Here is an 18,150-nt window from a genome sequence, read left to right on the forward strand (position 1 = left end):
TCAAAAATAAACTTTTAAAAAAAGAGGTTAGAGTGGGAGAGAGCCGAAGCATAAGAGACTCTTAAAAACTGAGAACAAACTGAGGATTGATGGAGGGTGGGAGGGAGGGGAGGGTAGGTGATGGGCATTGAGGAGGGCACCTTTTGGGATGAGCACTGGGTGTTGTATGGAAACCAATTTGACAATAAATTTCATATATTAAAAAAATAAAAATAAAAAAATAAACTTTTAAAACAAATGTAAAGCTTTCGACAGACCAAAGCCAGATTTTGTGAGTAGATCAAAACACTGTGCTTGTGTTAGTGACCTCATTTTACCTTACATTCTTTTCTTCAGCTATTTGCAGTGCACTGCATTTCAAACTGGAAGGTCCGCTTTGTCAGGTGGAAAAGGTAACTGAGCTTATGCAAGATGCATATTTGGCTGCAATTGTGTTTCATTTCTGAGCTAACTGATGGAGAAGATGGTATGATTGTGTAGGGATGGGCTGTTCTCCAGGGAATGAAGAAAGAGAGACAGGGAGAGACGGAGGGAGAGGAAGAGGGACACTTGATAATCTAATTAGAAAAACCAAGGGGCAGAGTGAGAAGGAAAATCAAAACCTGGGTGGTAATACATAAGGACTTACCTATGTAGAATGGTCTAATGGGATATGTAGTTCAAATACATTAGGGCAAAGACAGCATTAGAGGAGACAGTAAATTTGGCTTATTTGAATGATACAGGAACTCAGCAGCACACAGGGACAGTGACAAGTCAGGAGCTGAAGAATGATGTCTTAACACTTGGGAAAATTTACCCTTTTTTTCTTAAATCACACATAAATGCCTTCTTACCTCTGCATAAGTTTCTTTGAGAGATCAGAAATAACTTCTTAACTGAATTGATCTGAATTTGGTCAATATTACTTTCTCCTTCCAGTAAAAAAAGAAAAAGCAGTTCTGGGTGTTCTTCAAGGAATTTAAAGAAAATATTTGGTTTCTTTAAAACCTTTGGGGGTAGTTTGCGAACAAACTGAAATACTGTTAATATATTTACAGACATCTTTTCTTTGATACTCTCACTATCCCATGAAGTAAACAGAGTAAATTCCATTGTCCACATTCATTGTAAAGAGAATTAAGGAAAAACTAAAATAAATGGCTAATATAATGATTTATGTTCATGATTATTTACCAAATCAGTGACAAAAATGTCACTTTAATACTTTTATAAAGGGGAAAAATGAATAGAAAGTTGTTTTTTTTTACCATTCCCTTCAAACTTTCAAACCTACCTCCTAACATGCTTTAAGAAATGGGTGTATACTTTTTGCCAAAGAAGTCAGATATAATTTGATACAAATATCTATCCCTATTTAAGAAATACAGAAGCAGAGAGACTAGTTGATTTCTTCCCCTGCAAGTTTTTTCTGCTTTCTTTAAATCTTTGGTTGGTTGTTTGGTTTTGTTTGTTCATTTTTTTCTCCTTAGGGTAGTTTGATGTGTGTGTGTTTTCTGTCTTTCTTTGGTTAATAAAATGAAATCCAATGTTAGATTTGTATTATTCATAGTACTGCTATGTAAAAATTTACATTTTCATCAGGATATAGGAAGCTTAATAGACCATGACCCTTAATAAAATAATAAAATAAAAATGATGGGGCTTTAATAATTACGTGTTCACTTTTAGAGTGGCAGCCAAGACTGTTTTCATGGTGAGGCATTACTAATGTCACTATTCATCTTTCTGTCCTAATTTTCTGTAAATTCGTATTTGAAAAGCCTCAATTATCTAATGAAATCATTTGGAAGTTATTTATTAAAATGTGTAGTTTTCTACAAAACACTCTGGTTTTCCCTTTCATACTGTCAATAGAAATCTGTTCTCCACCAAGGTTTAATGTACATCAATGAATAGCCCTGGAGATAATTCTTTGCCCTTTGGACAATTTTTCATAGCAGAGGGCAGTGCTGTTTGAATTTAAATGACGCTGCACTTGAGGCCAACAGTAATAAGCAAGTTCTCCTAGACTTTCATTACTTTTTTTTATCATCTGAATATAATCATAAGCATTTGATGCTAGCTCCCACAGCCTTCATGTGAATTATAAATATCACATTTAAGTTTCCCTTTAGAAGAGAAACAAGATTTCTGTTGCGGATGAAGCAGTGAATACAGTGAAATAACATGATCTGTTTACCAAAAGTGCTTGCCATTGGAAGAAAGCAAATGCCTCGAAAATGGGAATTGGCTTGACAACTCATTATTTAAAAAAAAAAAAAGAAAGAAAAAAAAAAATCTTGTCTACACCATGGGATGCATTTCTGAATACAGAATTAACCTATTAGCCCACTGTCAAAATAAAGCTTCCAACTGAATGCCCAATTACCTATTCAAAAGACCCCCACAAATCATTTGGGCAAAGGCCTTTATGAACAGACCTACCTGAAGGTCAACAGTGGAAGTCTATGATGCAATACGGGGAGGCAAACACACAGAGAATTCAAAACACCCTCCTTTTTATTTCCTCAGTTCCAAACGAAAGGACCTTTTTTATCTACAATTAATGCCACATCTATCCCAGCACAGGCACACATCAGAGATGTTGAGGGTTTGGTTCCAGACAACCACAGTAAAGCAATACCACAATTAAAAGAGTCAAATGAATTTTTTGGTTTCCCAACACATATAAAAGTTACATTTTATACTGTACTGTGGTCTAGTAAGTGTGCAAGAGCATTATTTCTAAAAATCAAACATAAAAAAATGCAGATACCTTAATTAATAAATACTTTGACGCTAAAAAATGCTAACCATCGTCTAAGCTTTCAGTGAGTCGTTATCGCCACTCACAGATTACCATAACAAATATAATAATAATGAAAAAGTTTGAAATACTGCAAGAATTTCCAAAAGATGACAGAGACACGAAGTGAGCAAATTCTGTTGGAAAAAAAATGATACTGACAGACTGGATCAACACAGAGTTGCCACAAACCTTCAATTTGTACAAAATGCAGTATCTGCAAAGCACAGTGAAATGAAGCACAATAAAACAAGGTATGCCTGTGGACTTTTTTAGTGCATTATTTTATTTTATTTTTAAAGTTTATTTTATTTCACTTTATTTTATTTTATTTTATTTTATTTTATTTTATTTTGAGAAAGAGAGAGAGCAGGGAAGGAGCAGAGAGAGAATCTCAAGCAGGCTCCTCACTGTCAGCACAGTCTGACACAGGGCTCAAAACCCACAACCTGTGAGATCATGATATGAGCCAAAATCAGGAGTCAGATGCTTAACTGACTGAGCCACCCAGGTGCCCCAGTATGCCTATTAGATTTTAATTACAACAGTGGAATTGCATAAAGACTATGTCTACCACCAGCAAAATTTATTCTCTCTAAGCCCTAAGAAATCCTGCCAGACAAGTAAAATAAGTCAAGGATAAATAAATAATCCACTCTAAAGTACACTGCCCTTGATTTAGGTGATTGTCCAAGCCTTGATATCACTACTTGCTGTACGCACATGGCCTATCGTTCTCTGTTCTCGCTAGATTTTTGGTGATGCATCTAATTTCAGTAACGAAAGCCCTGATTATGCCCCCTGCTCATCTGATTTTATGTATGCCTATGCATAAACATGGCATTGTAAAAAAAAAATGTATCTAAGTAAAGGTTATCAGCCTTTAAAAATTGTAATGAGGCTACCAGGTGAAAAAATAAATAAAAAGGGTCATAACTTGAATTTTATGCAAAAATAATGCAAAATTTCTCTATCTGGAGGTACCACCTTAAATCACTTCTGCTCTGTGAAGACTTTAATTCAGTGTAGCAAAAATACTCTTCAGTTTCCCCCAAAGCTTCCATTTTACCTGGATTAAACTTCAACCTGCCTGCTTTCATTTTATTTCACAGTCACTCAAACACTGAGGGAAATGTGAGAATCAATTTTAAAAGTGTACACCTCAGTGACATTAATAATGATCTACAGGAGTTCCATTTCATCTTAAATTGACCAAGACAATATTCAGGCCAGAAGATCATGAGATCATGAGATCATGAGCAAACGGGTAATTCCCCACATATATCTGACTGAATGATCAATACTTGTGTAAGAAAATTGGTACTATCTTTGCAAAATGTTGATATAGTTAAAATATTGAGCCCAAGAATCAAATTGTCTCTGCTCAGATCTTGAGTTTGCCATTTGTTTGTTCAGTGACACTGGGAATCTAAATCTCAACTCCTCATCCGCAAAATGAGGATCACAACAGTGCCTATTTCAAATGGTAATTGAAGTTTGTGAAATAATTTCAGTTGACTAATTGTGATAGAAACCATAAGGGTCTCAGGTTCTTAGCATACTGCCTGGCAAAACAGTGAGCATGTGTTAAGTGTTAGTTAACTTCTTGTTGTTTTTTTCTGTTTTTTGTTTTTATGAAACTGTTATATTGGTAACTAGACAAGACCCAAATATTTTAACCAATTTCTTTGTTCCATTCTTCCAGATACCACCTCCATTGTGCTCAACCTTCTAAGCTGCTTTATTTTAACTAATTAATTGATATTAGGAATAATCAAGTTTCAGTGAAGGACACAGGTACAAGTCTTAGGGCATTTTATGTTCTGATCTAACTCAGAAGTTACCAAATGGTTTTCTATAAATGGACAGACAAAATATTTCAGGCTTTGAGAGCCACAGAGTCTCTGTTTCAATCAAGTCTGCCATTATAGGGCAAGTAGCTTTAGATGATATATAGGTGATACACACACATATAGGTGTGGCTCTGTTCCATAAAACTTAATCAGTGCAAACTGAATTTGAATTTCATGATTTTCATGTGTCACAAAATATTACTCATCTTTTGAGTTTCTTTTCAACCTTTAGAAAAACAAAGCAAATATAGTCTTAGTCTACACACAGATTGGAGGGGAGCAGTATTTAGCCCTCAGGCTATAGTTTATCTAACTGTTAAAGCCACTATTTCTGCTAAGATTGTTTAAATGCTATATCTTGCATTCAAAAAGCAATTATATATAAATTCTTTCAAAATTCTTGACTATTCAGTAGTCAAATTAATGAAAATACTATATTAATGGTCTAGTATTATATTGTAATATTAACAGTCCTAAGAGTGAACAATGTTAGTTAGATATTATGAACACAATTTGGCACATTCCTTAATTTTATTTCCCCTGAAATGTAGAAATAAAGGGAAATTTAGACATTACTACTGATGTTGTTCACTCTGAGAGAGACAGAGAGAATGTAAACCAGCTTACTTGATCAATTTAATGAAATGTCAATTCTGGAGTTGTCCAATGACATAGCCATTGGAAGAACTGAGGGAGGCAAGATATTTGGAAAGAAAAAAGGGTCTGTCTAGAGGAAAACTCTGATCTTGATTGAGATAGGGAAAAGGATTGGATGTGGATAATCAAATTGGACATTTCAACTTTGGTATCCAACACTGTCTGGTCAATTGTGTGGCTTTGTTTGAGAATTTGGATTGTTCCAGATGGAAAAATAAATGGGACAGATCATCCAATGAATAAAGGAACTCTATTAACTATACATCTATGCTCTATGAAAAATCTCTTGAAGATTCTAGAGTATATTAAGTACCACCCGATATTTATGTTGTCTTGGGGTTCCCCAACACAGAGAATGAGAAAAGAAGAGGAAGATACTAAGAGGGGAAGAAAATGGAAGACAGATCAATGTAAATGGGACCTATACAAGTTTCTATCTGGAACTTCTAGAGCCTGATTATCATTAAGATCATTCAAGATTTCATCTTTGTTGTGTTAACTTGGAAGAGGTTCAAGTTTAGAATACAGATGAATTGCTTAGGAGAACATTCATAGTTCCCTAAAATACACACAGGCAAACTACAATCCAGGAGTTAAATCAACTCACCTCTTGTTGTAAATGAAGTTTACTGGAAGACAGCCATGACTATCTATTTATGTATTAATTATGACTATTTTTGTGCTTTGATAGCAGAGTTGACCAATTTTGACAGAGATTCTATGGTCTAAAATATTTCCTACCTGGTTCTTTACAGAGAATGTTTATATCCCGCCCTAAAATCTTACTATTCCAAGTGCATTCTGTTGACCAACAGCATCTGCATCACAAGAAAAATGGCTAGAAATGCAAACTCTTAGGCCCCCCCCTTCAAATCTACTGAATCAGAATCTACATTTTAACATGATCCCCAAATGGCATAATATTAATGACTGAAAAGAACTGCCCTAAAATAATTTCTTTTTGTTGACATATACATGAAACGAGATGTAGGGGGACATGATGTTTACTATTTGTGAAGAGTCCCATTTCTGGCATGCATTTGTGAAGATTAGACTTTCATTGCTCTCTCAACTGGATGAAACTTTGGTATTCATAAAAGTTACATTTCATAATCCTCAATCCAAACTTCTGATATGAAGATTACTATATCAAGAGGTCAAAACAAAGGCTGAAATATATGTAGCATAGAATATTCTAATAACTCATAAATTACCATCTATGAGTCTTGAAAAGAAGGTCTCCTTTAAATTACCAACAGGCAACGAATGTACTACAACTAGCATGTGAGTTCACGTTCAGAAACTGTCTCATTTAAATGCTGTTCAGCTACAATTATAATATTTTTAAAACTGTTTACAGTTTTGTAGTTTAATCAATCTGAAGAGTTTTATTTTTATACTTCAGTCTCTTAATCAGATGTAAAGACAGAACTTGCATCTCATTAGCACAAGTACATGTTAAAAAGGAAAACACAGAAATGCGCTTTCTTGGCTGATGGACATGTAGCTCTATTTAATAGATACTTTATATTTAAGTATTTTATTATTAAGCTTAGTTCAGTATAAAAGCACATTTTCAATGTCATGAATACATAGCATGAATGATGTGACAAGCAATTTGCATTTATATAGCACCTTTCAAAGGTTTAGGAATGCAAAGCAAAGCATAAATGCTTGTGTAACTTTGCAATTAAGAATTCACTTCTAATTACTCCTACTTAAATGTGCAGTCTCTTTTTAATCACAACATTTTTACACCTGTGGGTAAGTGCTCTGACAGAGCCTTAGCCTTATCTCCAAAGCATGCAAACTGCATGACTGGGTTTTGTAATGAAAGCTATGTTTGCCAGGGGGGAAATGATCACAGTCATGTAGTGCCAGTAACAATATAAAAGCATAGCTATATTTAAAGGCATTATTCTTTTAGGTTATGTACTCATTCATATCAACACCCCCCACCCCCCAAAACACACAAACGCATGTCCAGCTCTGGAGCAGGCACGAGTTTTAGGCCCAGATACACTTCTGCTACCACCAGGAAGTCAAGAGATGAGATCTGAAAAACAGCTTGTAAACGTATGCTTGCCTGTAGTAAATCTTCAGCTACTGGAGCTACAATTGCTAGCATGTGTGAGATTCCTAGTTTTCTTGTATAACCAAGGGACCAGTAAATAATATGATGTTTTTAAAAAATGATATCCTGCTACTAGGGGAAAGCACAATTCAGCTGCAACATATGGTTCTGGAGGGCTACAGACTCGTAAATGGGGTTGAGGAAAGAAAAGCAATTCTGGGAAGGTGGTTGTAACTAAAGAGAAGGCCCTGGTGACAACCATCTACATAACCGACTGCAGTAAAGCATGAAGCTCCATTTTCAAAAGCTGATTAGAAAGAAGATTTATTAAGAACCTATGATGATCTGGGGACCAGTGTAACACAAATAGACAAGGCATGGATCCTGCACCTTGAAAGGCTGCCAATAAGCAGCAGAACCGGGTGAGCCAAGAAGCAAATACATTTCAAAATTCATAGTCAGTCACGAAAAATTAGAAGAAATCAGAAGTTCCTGGATTTTCAATAAAGTATTAATTGTGTGAAAAGGAACTCTAAAATTGACTGTCCACTTTAAAAATAAATATCGAGTCCTTCCAAGATACCAGATATTGTGTTCATCTCAGATGATTAAAATGAAAACAATCACAGCAATAATAACAACAACAACAATAATAATAAAGATGATGATCATAAAGGGGTCTTGGGGAAATCACATAACACTTCCTGCATTCAGGAGAGTCACAGGATAGAGGGCATGGGAGAAATAACTAAACACTATAATGTATTCTTTTATAAGCTTGTGTGGAGTGCTCCGAGAGCAGAGAACAGGGAATATTTAATTCTGCTGGTCTTTGGGAAAGGCTTCAGAGAGACAAGGACATTTCAGGAGAAATGTGAAATACTAGTAGGATTCTGCCGGCCACAATGTTGGTGAGAGAGAGAGTAATATCAGGGAGTAGGAACATTCCAATATGAATATTCACACAAATTCTTTGTATGACCCTTGACTTCATACCTAAGCATTGTCGTAACAGCATGTTAATTGGGAGTACAGATTCAAAAGTCAAATTGTCTCTATTCAAGTCTAAATGTGTGACTTTGGACAAGTTAGTTAACCTGCCTGAGTCTCAGTTTCCTCACCTGTGTAATGGGGAACAGATAGAATATACCTCTGAGGATCACTGTAAGAACTGAACAGCACTTTTTTTGACATATGACTAACATTTAGTAAATACTAGCTGTTGGTTTTGCTTTGTTTTGTTTTGTTTTACTTCTGTATCTTTTTAGGTAAAGCTAGAGCCATTACCAGTATATGGTGAATGAAGCATGAAAATAAGCCCCCCCCTCCCCCCACCTAGTACTTTAGGAAGCCCATCTGTTGCTAGTTTCTGATGGGAAAGATGATGGTGCTGCCATTTGAAAAGTAAAACACAATACCCTTTAAGTCTGCTTCTTTTCCCACTCCCATTTCCAGTACACATATTTAGTCTTTACAATTATCATTATGAGGAAGATAGTATTATTATTATATCCACTTTACGAATGGGGACTGAGCCTAAGAAATAAAATGATTCTGCAACTTCAAGAGCCAGGAACTCGTGAAGCCATGATTAACATTTAGGTGTTCTAACTAGGGAAACCAAGTATTAACCACTTTACTGAAATGTCCTAAGATAGTTTGGTCCAAAATAATCACCCCTCAGGAACTGAAGCATCAAAGGAGCTCAGATTCCATTTCCAGCAGGGGTGGGGGTGAGGGGTGGTCTAGAAATTCTGAAAGACTCCTCTAACTAAAATCCTTAAAAATACTGGATTGAGGGGCGCCTGGGTGGCGCAGTCGGTTAAGCGTCCGACTTCAGCCAGGTCACGATCTCGCGGTCCGTGAGTTCGAGCCCCGCGTCAGGCTCTGGGCTGATGGTTCGGAGCCTGGAGCCTGTTTCCGATTCTGTGTCTCCCTCTCTCTCTGCCCCTCCCCCGTTCATGCTCTGTCTCTCTCTGTCCCAAAAATAAACAAAAAACGTTGAAAAAAAAATTAAAAAAAAAATACTGGATTGAAAAACTTTTGGTGAGTTTGTCACAAATGGAAGGAATCTGCAGAGAGCAAGAATTATGTGAAAACAGGGATACTAGGAGATAAATGATCCATGAAAAGTTTTCAACAAGAAAATTTCTATTGACTCTGGGAGATTTTAAGCTACAATTTTGACGGCCACATAGTGTAGGAGACAGAAGTAAAGACTAAAGTTCACCAAACATGAGTAGCCTAATAGATAATTTACTCATATAACTAAGGTCCTCAAAGGAAATCACGAAAGAAGTAAGAAGAGCCCATTTGCCAGGGCTATATGACTCCATAATACACAGCACAAAGAACTGGAATAGATGAGACAATGATTACGATAGTTAGGAGCCATTTTGCTAGTTTCTTCCATGCTGACAAACCAACAGAATTGTTCATGCAATAGTGTTCTTTTATTTGTCTTCATCCAAAATCTTACTACATGAATACCAGACTGCTATTGTATGGAAAGTTACTTGAACTTTCACTGTAGACTTATTGGCTAACCAATACTAATTTCTGACAATAACAACTACAACAACAAACATACCAGAAAGAAGAATCAGTCTCCAGCCTTATACATTTTTTTATCTATTCTCTAGAAATGCTCACCAGACTTAATAATTTTGTTTCAGAACTAACATTCTTAATTTAAATGAATTTTAGAAGTTAAAATTAATTCTCAATGAACTTTTGGCTTTATATTTTCTCAAATAGACAGCACCTCAAATCTCACTCCAATGATATCTCTCCATGTCATTTTTTGTTAATTACAGGTATACCTCAGACATATTGTGGGTCAAATTCCAGACCACTGCAATAAAGTGAGTATCACAATAAAGCCAATCAAATATTTTGGTTTCCAGTGCATATACGAGTTATGTTCACCTCACACTGTTGTCTGTTCAGTGTACAACAGCATTAATTCTAGAAAAACAATGTAGATACCTTAATTAAAAATTACTTTGTTGCTAAAAAAATGACTTTTTTTTACCATTATGTGAGCTTTCAGTGAGTCATAATCTTGTGATGGTGGAGGGTCTTACCTCAATGGTGACGGTCACTGACTGATCAGGGTGGCAGTTGCCGAGGGCTGGAGTGTCTGTGGCAATTTCTGAGAAGACAACAATAAAGTTTGCTGCATTAACTGACTTTTCCTTTCAGAAACAATCTCTCCATAGCATGTGATACAGTTTGACAGCATTTTGCCCTCAGTAGAACTTCTTTCAAAATTGGAATCAATCCTCTCAAATGCTGCCACTGCTTTATCAATTAAGTTTATGAAACATTCTAAATCCTTTGTTGTCATTGCAACAATCTTCATAGCAGCTTCATAGTTTCTATCTCAAGAAACCACTTTCTTTGCTCATCTATAGGAAGCAACTCTTCAATCACTGAAGATTTATCAAGATGTTGAGGCAGTTCAGTACATCTTCAGTCTCCACTTCTAATTCTAGATCTTTTGCTCTTTCCTCCACATCTGTGTTACTTCATCCACTGAAATCTTGAACTCCTCAAAGTCATCCATGAGGGTTGGGATCAACTTCTTCCAAACTCCTGTTGATGTTGATATTTTGACCTTATTCCATAAATCATGACCTTATTCCATAAATCTTAATTGTATATGAAATGTTGAATCCTTTCCAGACATTTTCATTGACTTTGTCCAGATCCACCATGTGAATCACTACCTATGGCAGCTATAGCCTTATGAAATGTGTTTCTTAAATAATAAGATTTGAAAGGTGAGAGAACTCCTTGATCCATGGGCTGCAGCTTGGGTACTGGGTTAGCAGGCATGAAAACAACACTAATCTCATTGTACATCTCTATCAGAGTTCTTGTGTGACCAGGTGCATTAACAATAAGCAGTAATATTTTGAAAAGAATTTTTTTTTCTTAGCAGTACATCTCAACAGTGGGCTGAAAGTATTCAGTAAACCATGTTGTAAACAGACATGCTGTTATCCCGGCTTTGTTGTTCCACTTATAGAGCATAGGCAGAGTAGAATTAGCATAATTCTGAAGAGCCCTAGGATTTCTATAATGGTAAGTGAGCACGGGCTTCAATTTAAAGTCACCAACTCCATTCGCCCCTCATAAAAAAGTCAGCCTGTCCTATAAAGCTTTAAGCCAGGCACTGACTTCTCCTCTCCAGCTACAAAAGTCCTAGCTGGCATCTTCTTCCAATAGAAGGCTGTTTCATCTCCATTGAAAATCTGTTGTTTAGTGTAGCCAACTCATGACTGGTCTTAGCTAGATCTTCTGCATAACTTGCCTCAGTTTCTACATCAGCACTTGCTGCTTCACCTTACACTTTTATGTTATGGAGATGGCCTCTTTCCTTAAGCTTCATGAACCAACTTCTGTTTGCTTCAAACTTTTCTTCTGCAGCTTCGTCAGAAAAGAGTTAGGGCCTTGCTCTGGAATAGGCTTTGGCTTAAGGGAATTCTGTAGCTGGTTTAATCTTTTTTTTTAAATTATTTATTTATTTTTTAAATTTACATCCAAGTTAGTTAGCATATAGTGCAACAGTGATTTCAAGAATAGATTCCTTAATGCCCCTTAGTAATTCAGCCCATTCCCCCTCCCAAAACCCCTCTAGAAACCCTTTGTTTGTTCTCTATCTTTAAAAGTCTCTTATGTTTTGTCCCCCTCCCTGTTTTTATATTATTTTTGCTTCCCTTCCCTTATGTTCATCTGTTTTCTCTCTTAAATTTCTCATATGAGTAAAGTCATATGATATTTGTCTTTCTCTGACTGATTTCATTTAGCATAATACCCTCTAGTTCCATCCACATAGTTGCAAATGGCAATATTTCATTATTGTTGATTGCCGAGTAATACTCCATTATGCGTGTGTGTGTGTGTGTGTGTGTGTGTGTGTGTGTGTATCACATCTTATTCATCCATTCATCTATAGACGGACATTTGGGCTCTTTCCATACTTTGGCTATTGTTGATAGTGCTGCTATAAACATGGGGGTGCATATGTCCCTTTGAAACAGCATACCTGTATCCCTTGGATAAATAACCTAGTAGTGTAATTGCTGGGTGGCAGGGTAGTTCTATTTTTAACTTTTTGAGGAACCTCCATACTGTTTTCGAGAGTGGCTGCACCAGCTTGCATTCCCACCAGCAGTGCAAAAGAGATCCTCTTTCTCTGCATCCTTGCCAACATCTGTTGCCTGAGTTGTTAATGTTAGCCATTCTGGCAGGTGTGAGGTGTTATCTCATTGTGGTTTTGATTTGTATTTTCCTGATGATGAGTGATGTTGAGCATTTTTCATGGGTGGGTTGCCCATCTGGATGTCTTCTTTGGAAAAGTGTCTATTCATGTCTTTTGCCCATTTCTTCACTGGATTTTTTATTATTTTGGTGTTGAGTTTGATAAATTCGTTATAGATTTTGGATACTAACCCTTTATCTTATATGTCATTTGCAGACATCTTCTCCCATTCTGTCGGTTGCCTTTTAGTTTTGCTGATTGCTTCCTTTGCTGTGCAGAAGTCTTTTATTTTGATGGGTCCCATTTTTGCTTTTGTTTCCCTTGCCTCTGGAGACGTGTTGAATAAGAAGTTGCTGCAGCCGAGGTCAAAGAGGTTTTTGTCTGCTTTCTCCTCAAGGATTTTGATGGCTTCCTGTCTTACATTTAGATCTTTCATCCATTTTGAGTTGATTTTTGTGTATGGTGTGAAAAGTGGTCCAGGTTCATTTTTCTGCATGTTGCTGTCCAGTTTTCCCAGCGCCACTGGGATCTTTGTCAAAGATTAGTTGGCCACATGTTTGTAGGTCCATTTCTGGGTTCTCTATTCTGTTCCATTGATCTGGGTTTCTGTTTTTTTGCCAGTGCCATACTGTCTTGATGATTACAGCTTTGGAATACTGCTTGAAGTCCAGGATTGTGATGTCTCCTGCTTTGGTTTTCTTTTTCAAGATTGCTTTGGCTATTTCGGTTCTTTTCTGGTTCCATACATATTTTAGGATTGTTTGTTCTAGCTGTGTGAAGAATGCCGGTGTTATTTGATAGGGATTGCTGTAGTTGGTTTGATATTGTGTGTGGACCACTAAAACTTTTTCCATATCAGCAATAAGGCAGCTGCACTTTCTTATCATTAGTGTGTTCACTGGAGGAGCACTTTTAATTTCCTTCAAGAATTTTTCCTTTACTTTAACACTTGGCTCACTGATGCAAGAGGCCTAGCTTTTGGTCTGTCTCAGCTTTTGACATGCCTTCCTCACTGAGCTTTATCATTTAGCTTTTGATTTAAAGTGAGAGGAATGCTATTCTTCCTTTCTGTTCAACACTTAGAAGGCAGTATAAGCTTATTAACTGGCCTAATTTCAATATTGTTGTGTGTCAGGGAATAGGGAGGCCGGAGAACAGGGAGAGAGTCAGGGGAATAGTCAGAACACACACATTTATTGACTAATTTTGTCATCTTATATGGGTACTGTTCATGGCCCCCTAAAACAATTATAATAGTAACACCAAATCACAGATCATAGATCATAACAAATATAATGATAATTAAAAAGTTTGAAAATTATCAACATTACCAAAATGTGACCCAGACATGCACTGGGCAAACGCTGTCGGAAAAATGCACTGGTAGACTTTCTTACCACAGGGTTATCACAAATCTTCAATTTGTACAAAATGTAGTATCTTCAAAGTGCAATAAAGCAAAGGGCAATAAAATGCAGTATGCCTGATATGCCAGTTATATCTGAATAAATCTGAAAAAAATTCTTGCAAAACATAAATTAAAAACTTATACAATATGCTAGATGGCAATTATCAGATGTGCCCCAGACATCATTTGAGGACCTGCCAAGACTGTGTCAATGGTGAAGATATGCTCTTCCTCCTTGTCTTGTACAGTGGAGATCTAGTGGAAATGTAGTGGAGATCTAATGGCAGTCAGAATCACATGACAAAATATATCTATTCAATTGATTATAAAGGAAGAGTAAGGTCTATCTGAGCCCCATGCCCAGAGATGCACAAAACAACCTATAAATAGCATATGATTTCTAGAGGCATTTAAATATCACATCTACCTCAGGCGGTCACCAGAAAGATATAATACATATACTAATGAATAAACAACTGGTAGCTTTTATTCAGAGCAAACTTCTATTGCTCTATGACTATAAAGAAAGTAATTCTGAAACAAACACTGTCTTACAGCACTTTCATAGGACAAAAGGAAACAAATTGTATGTCTGAAACTAAATCCATAGAAAATCTTCCTTTCAACTATGATTTCTTTCTTTCATACATTCATGAAACATGTCATAACTGCCCAGAAATGAATGAGTTATAAAGGTCTTTTCTCCAAAGATATAATTGACCTTCATATAAGACTTCACTTATTCATTTAAAAAATTTTGTTTAAATTTAAAAATACTAAAATTATTGATGCTGGCTCTCTCAAAAGGAAGATTTCAGGGAAAAAAAAACAGAAAAAAAATTAAAACCCAGAGTCTCTGAGGCTCCTAACTGATGCGTAATTGAGTTGGAAACCCTTTAGGTATGCTGTTATCATTCCAGTGAATTCAGTCTACATTTGTGAGTAGAGAAGAGCCTTTGCCAGATATGGTTTCAAAAACCTCAGACCAAATATATGTAATTATTTTTTATGCACTGAACATTTTTTTTCTTGGAAGTAATAACCAAATGCCTGACTAAAAAAAAAAAAAAAAAGAAGAAGGAAAAAAGACCCAAGCAAAAAAATCCATTTCACGTTCCAATTATCCAAGTTGTAGAAGAAAGTATAACTTTTAAATTATAAGCGATACAGAAATACTTCTATTATAAAAGAGAAACATCAAGTATAAGAAGGGCTTTCATTAACCAAAATTGCAAAGATGGTTTTATTCCTTGTTACTTTGAAACCATATATATAAATTAATATATATGAATACATATTGAACATATGTTAACACATAAATGCATATATGTAAACATGCATATATATAAGAAAGAGTTTTGGTAGCATAAGGGGTTGGAAACAAGTGCTCCTAAAAACTCCTACATATATATGTCTATGTGGATTCAACCTTCTAGAATATATTGTAATATAATAGTAGCTACCCATTGTCAGGTCTGCATTTTCCATAGCATTCCATGGCTTGAATTCTTTCTCCACTTACTGGGTGTAAGTTGTGAGTCACTATCTCTATTTACAAAGTGGTGTTAAGCAAGTGTCTCATTTACAAGCACACTCTACTCATAAGCAAGCATCAGCTTTCCTCTCCGCAGTTGTAAAAAAAGTACTTATCTGAAGATGAATTTCCATTCAGCTTGAAATGCTTTGCTGTTTCTCACTTCCGTCGTTAGTGCCAAGTGATTGGCAAGTTACCCTCCAGACAGGGCACCATCTTCTATGTGTCGATTTAGGAGTAAGTGCCCAATAAAGCATAGCCAAAAGGAAATATATAAATCTGTTTTGAAATTCAATAAATTTATAAGCCATGCTACTCACCAAGGCCTGTGGGGAGCATATACATCATAAAACACCGCTGTAAAGCTATAAATATTTCAAGCAGTTAGTAACGGCTGAGAGCACATCGCTGAAAGCCTGGTTAAAGATGGGCAGTGCATGATGCCCTAGTCCGAGTTGGTACAAGGTCTTTGGAGTAGTTTGTTTTTCTAGTCAAATGAAAAGGCACAGTCCCAGCTGTTATCTAGCATTCCTTTATTTTAGGTTGCAGAGGTGCTGGAATTGCCTCAAACTCAACTCTGGTTCTGTTTATTCTGTCTCATAATCTTCTTTCCTTCTGTCACCCATTCTGTGGGGCCTGTTTCCCACCAGTTCAGATACAAGGAAGAAATGAGCTGTGCAGGAGATGTTGTAGGAAAACTAAGGTTGGTACATGGCAGGACTGGTCTCAGCACTTTCTTGGGTTGTTGTGTCTCTGCCTCAGCTTTCAATCTGGAGCGACCCCATTCTACCCACTATTTTCTTCTTGGATGCAACTGTATTTTATTTCACTACTACTTCCTCTTTGTTTTTCTTCCTGCTGCTATATTTGGATATAGACTATATCCTAATATGGGCATTTTAGGATTTAGCTGCTTTCTATGAGCATAGGATATTTAACAGATCAATATATTATGATCAAAAAGACCAAAGCTTACGTTATGGTCAATTCTGTAAATTTTGTCCATTTACCATCACTAATTTGGAAGTTTTATACTTTCCTGTAGTGTATTATTCTAGTATCATTTAGTTTATCAATACCTTTTTGGTGGTTATTCTAAAATTTTTGGTATACATTTAACAAAATCTAAAGTAAATTACTATCTTTACATTCTTCCTGAATAAAAATAAATCTGAGAGTATTTTAACTTCATTTAATTCCTCCCAATGTATATGCTATTTTGGTCAAATACTTCTTTGTCCCACAAATTATACATTATTGTTTTATATTATTGTTTGTTAAGATTGAACCAAATAAATATTGTGATATTTGCTCATTATATTCATTCTTGAGTCTTACACCTTCCTTCAGAGATCTTTTTGCTAAAGTGCCGCCTTTAGAAATGTCTTTCTAGTGAAGGTGTTCTGGTGATCAACTCTAACTTTGTCAAAAATGCTATAAAAATAATATAGCCTCTCTTCTTTCAGCCCTTTAAAGATACTATTTCTCATTTTTGCTGCTAATGTTGATATTAAAAAGTTAAGTGACTGTCAAACTGAAATTTCCTCTGACTTTAAATCTTGGCTTTGCTTTTGGTCATCTGCCTTTACCACATTGTCTGGTGATGGTCTTCTCTTTATTTTTTCTCCAGAGGACACAATATCTTGAATCTGACCATTGGTTTTTTTCACCAGTTTTGAACTATTCTCAGTCATTATTTTTCTGAGATGGCTTTTCTCTCATTAGATATGTATTAGATCTTAATCTTTTCCTCTGTTTCTTCATCTCAACTTCTACATTTCATTTTTTCTTTTTGCCTTTCTGTGTTATTTTCATCTTTATATATTTCTTCCAATGTTCTGGTGTCACATTCCCCTATGTTTTCATATGTCTTGAGACATATTTTTGTTAATACATTATTATTTCTATTTGGTAAATACAAGGGGTGGAATTGTGGGGTCAGAGGGAAGGTAACCATTTAGCTGTGTGAGAAAGTGCCTAATTATTAGTGCAAGTATTTGTACTATTTTATATTCCCACAAGAGATTACTTCCACCTCTTAAGACTTAGTAGTATCAGTACTTTTTACTTTAGCCATTCTAGTGATCTAACATTGTATTTCACTATGATTTGAATTTATGGCTCTCCAATATCTCATAACATTAACATGTCTTGTGCACACTGCCATTGTCTTCATCTTGTTGATTTCATCTTGTTGAAATCATTTGCTTATTGTTATTGCTTTATTTGTCTTTTCATCACCATATTACTTTGCTTTTATGTATATATTTTTTCACCCAATAATGGCACATCTTTTCATTTCTTTAACATTGTCTTTTGAATAGCAGAGTATTTTTTATTTTTACTTAGGCCAATTTATCATTTTTAAAAATAGTGCATTTTGTACACTTAGAAATATTTCAGTTTTATTCTTCTTTTACAATTCTATTATGGCTAGTTGAAGTCTTTGTATTTCTTAACAACTTTGTCATTTTATGCCAAAAAAAGCCTGCTTTAATTTTGACTTGGATGAGCATTAAATCTATAAATCAATTTACTGATGGTTAACATATTAATATTAAATCTTC

The 18,150-nt window shown here is 35.6% G+C and overlaps 1 long non-coding RNA gene across 1 annotated transcript in view; it reads right to left on the reverse strand.

Annotated features, from left to right (window-relative positions):
- LOC125920915 (uncharacterized) overlaps nt 1-18,150 on the reverse strand; it is a 162,024-nt gene that overhangs the window by 16,928 nt on the left and 126,946 nt on the right. Inside the window, exon 3 of the long non-coding RNA XR_007457247.1 lies at nt 10,459-10,526. This is a non-coding gene — a long non-coding RNA (uncharacterized LOC125920915). The remainder of the gene's footprint in view (nt 1-10,458; nt 10,527-18,150) is intronic.

This window comes from Panthera uncia, chromosome C2 (assembly GCF_023721935.1).
Source record: "Panthera uncia isolate 11264 chromosome C2, Puncia_PCG_1.0, whole genome shotgun sequence".
In the NCBI taxonomy this organism is placed as follows: Eukaryota; Metazoa; Chordata; class Mammalia; order Carnivora; family Felidae; genus Panthera; species Panthera uncia.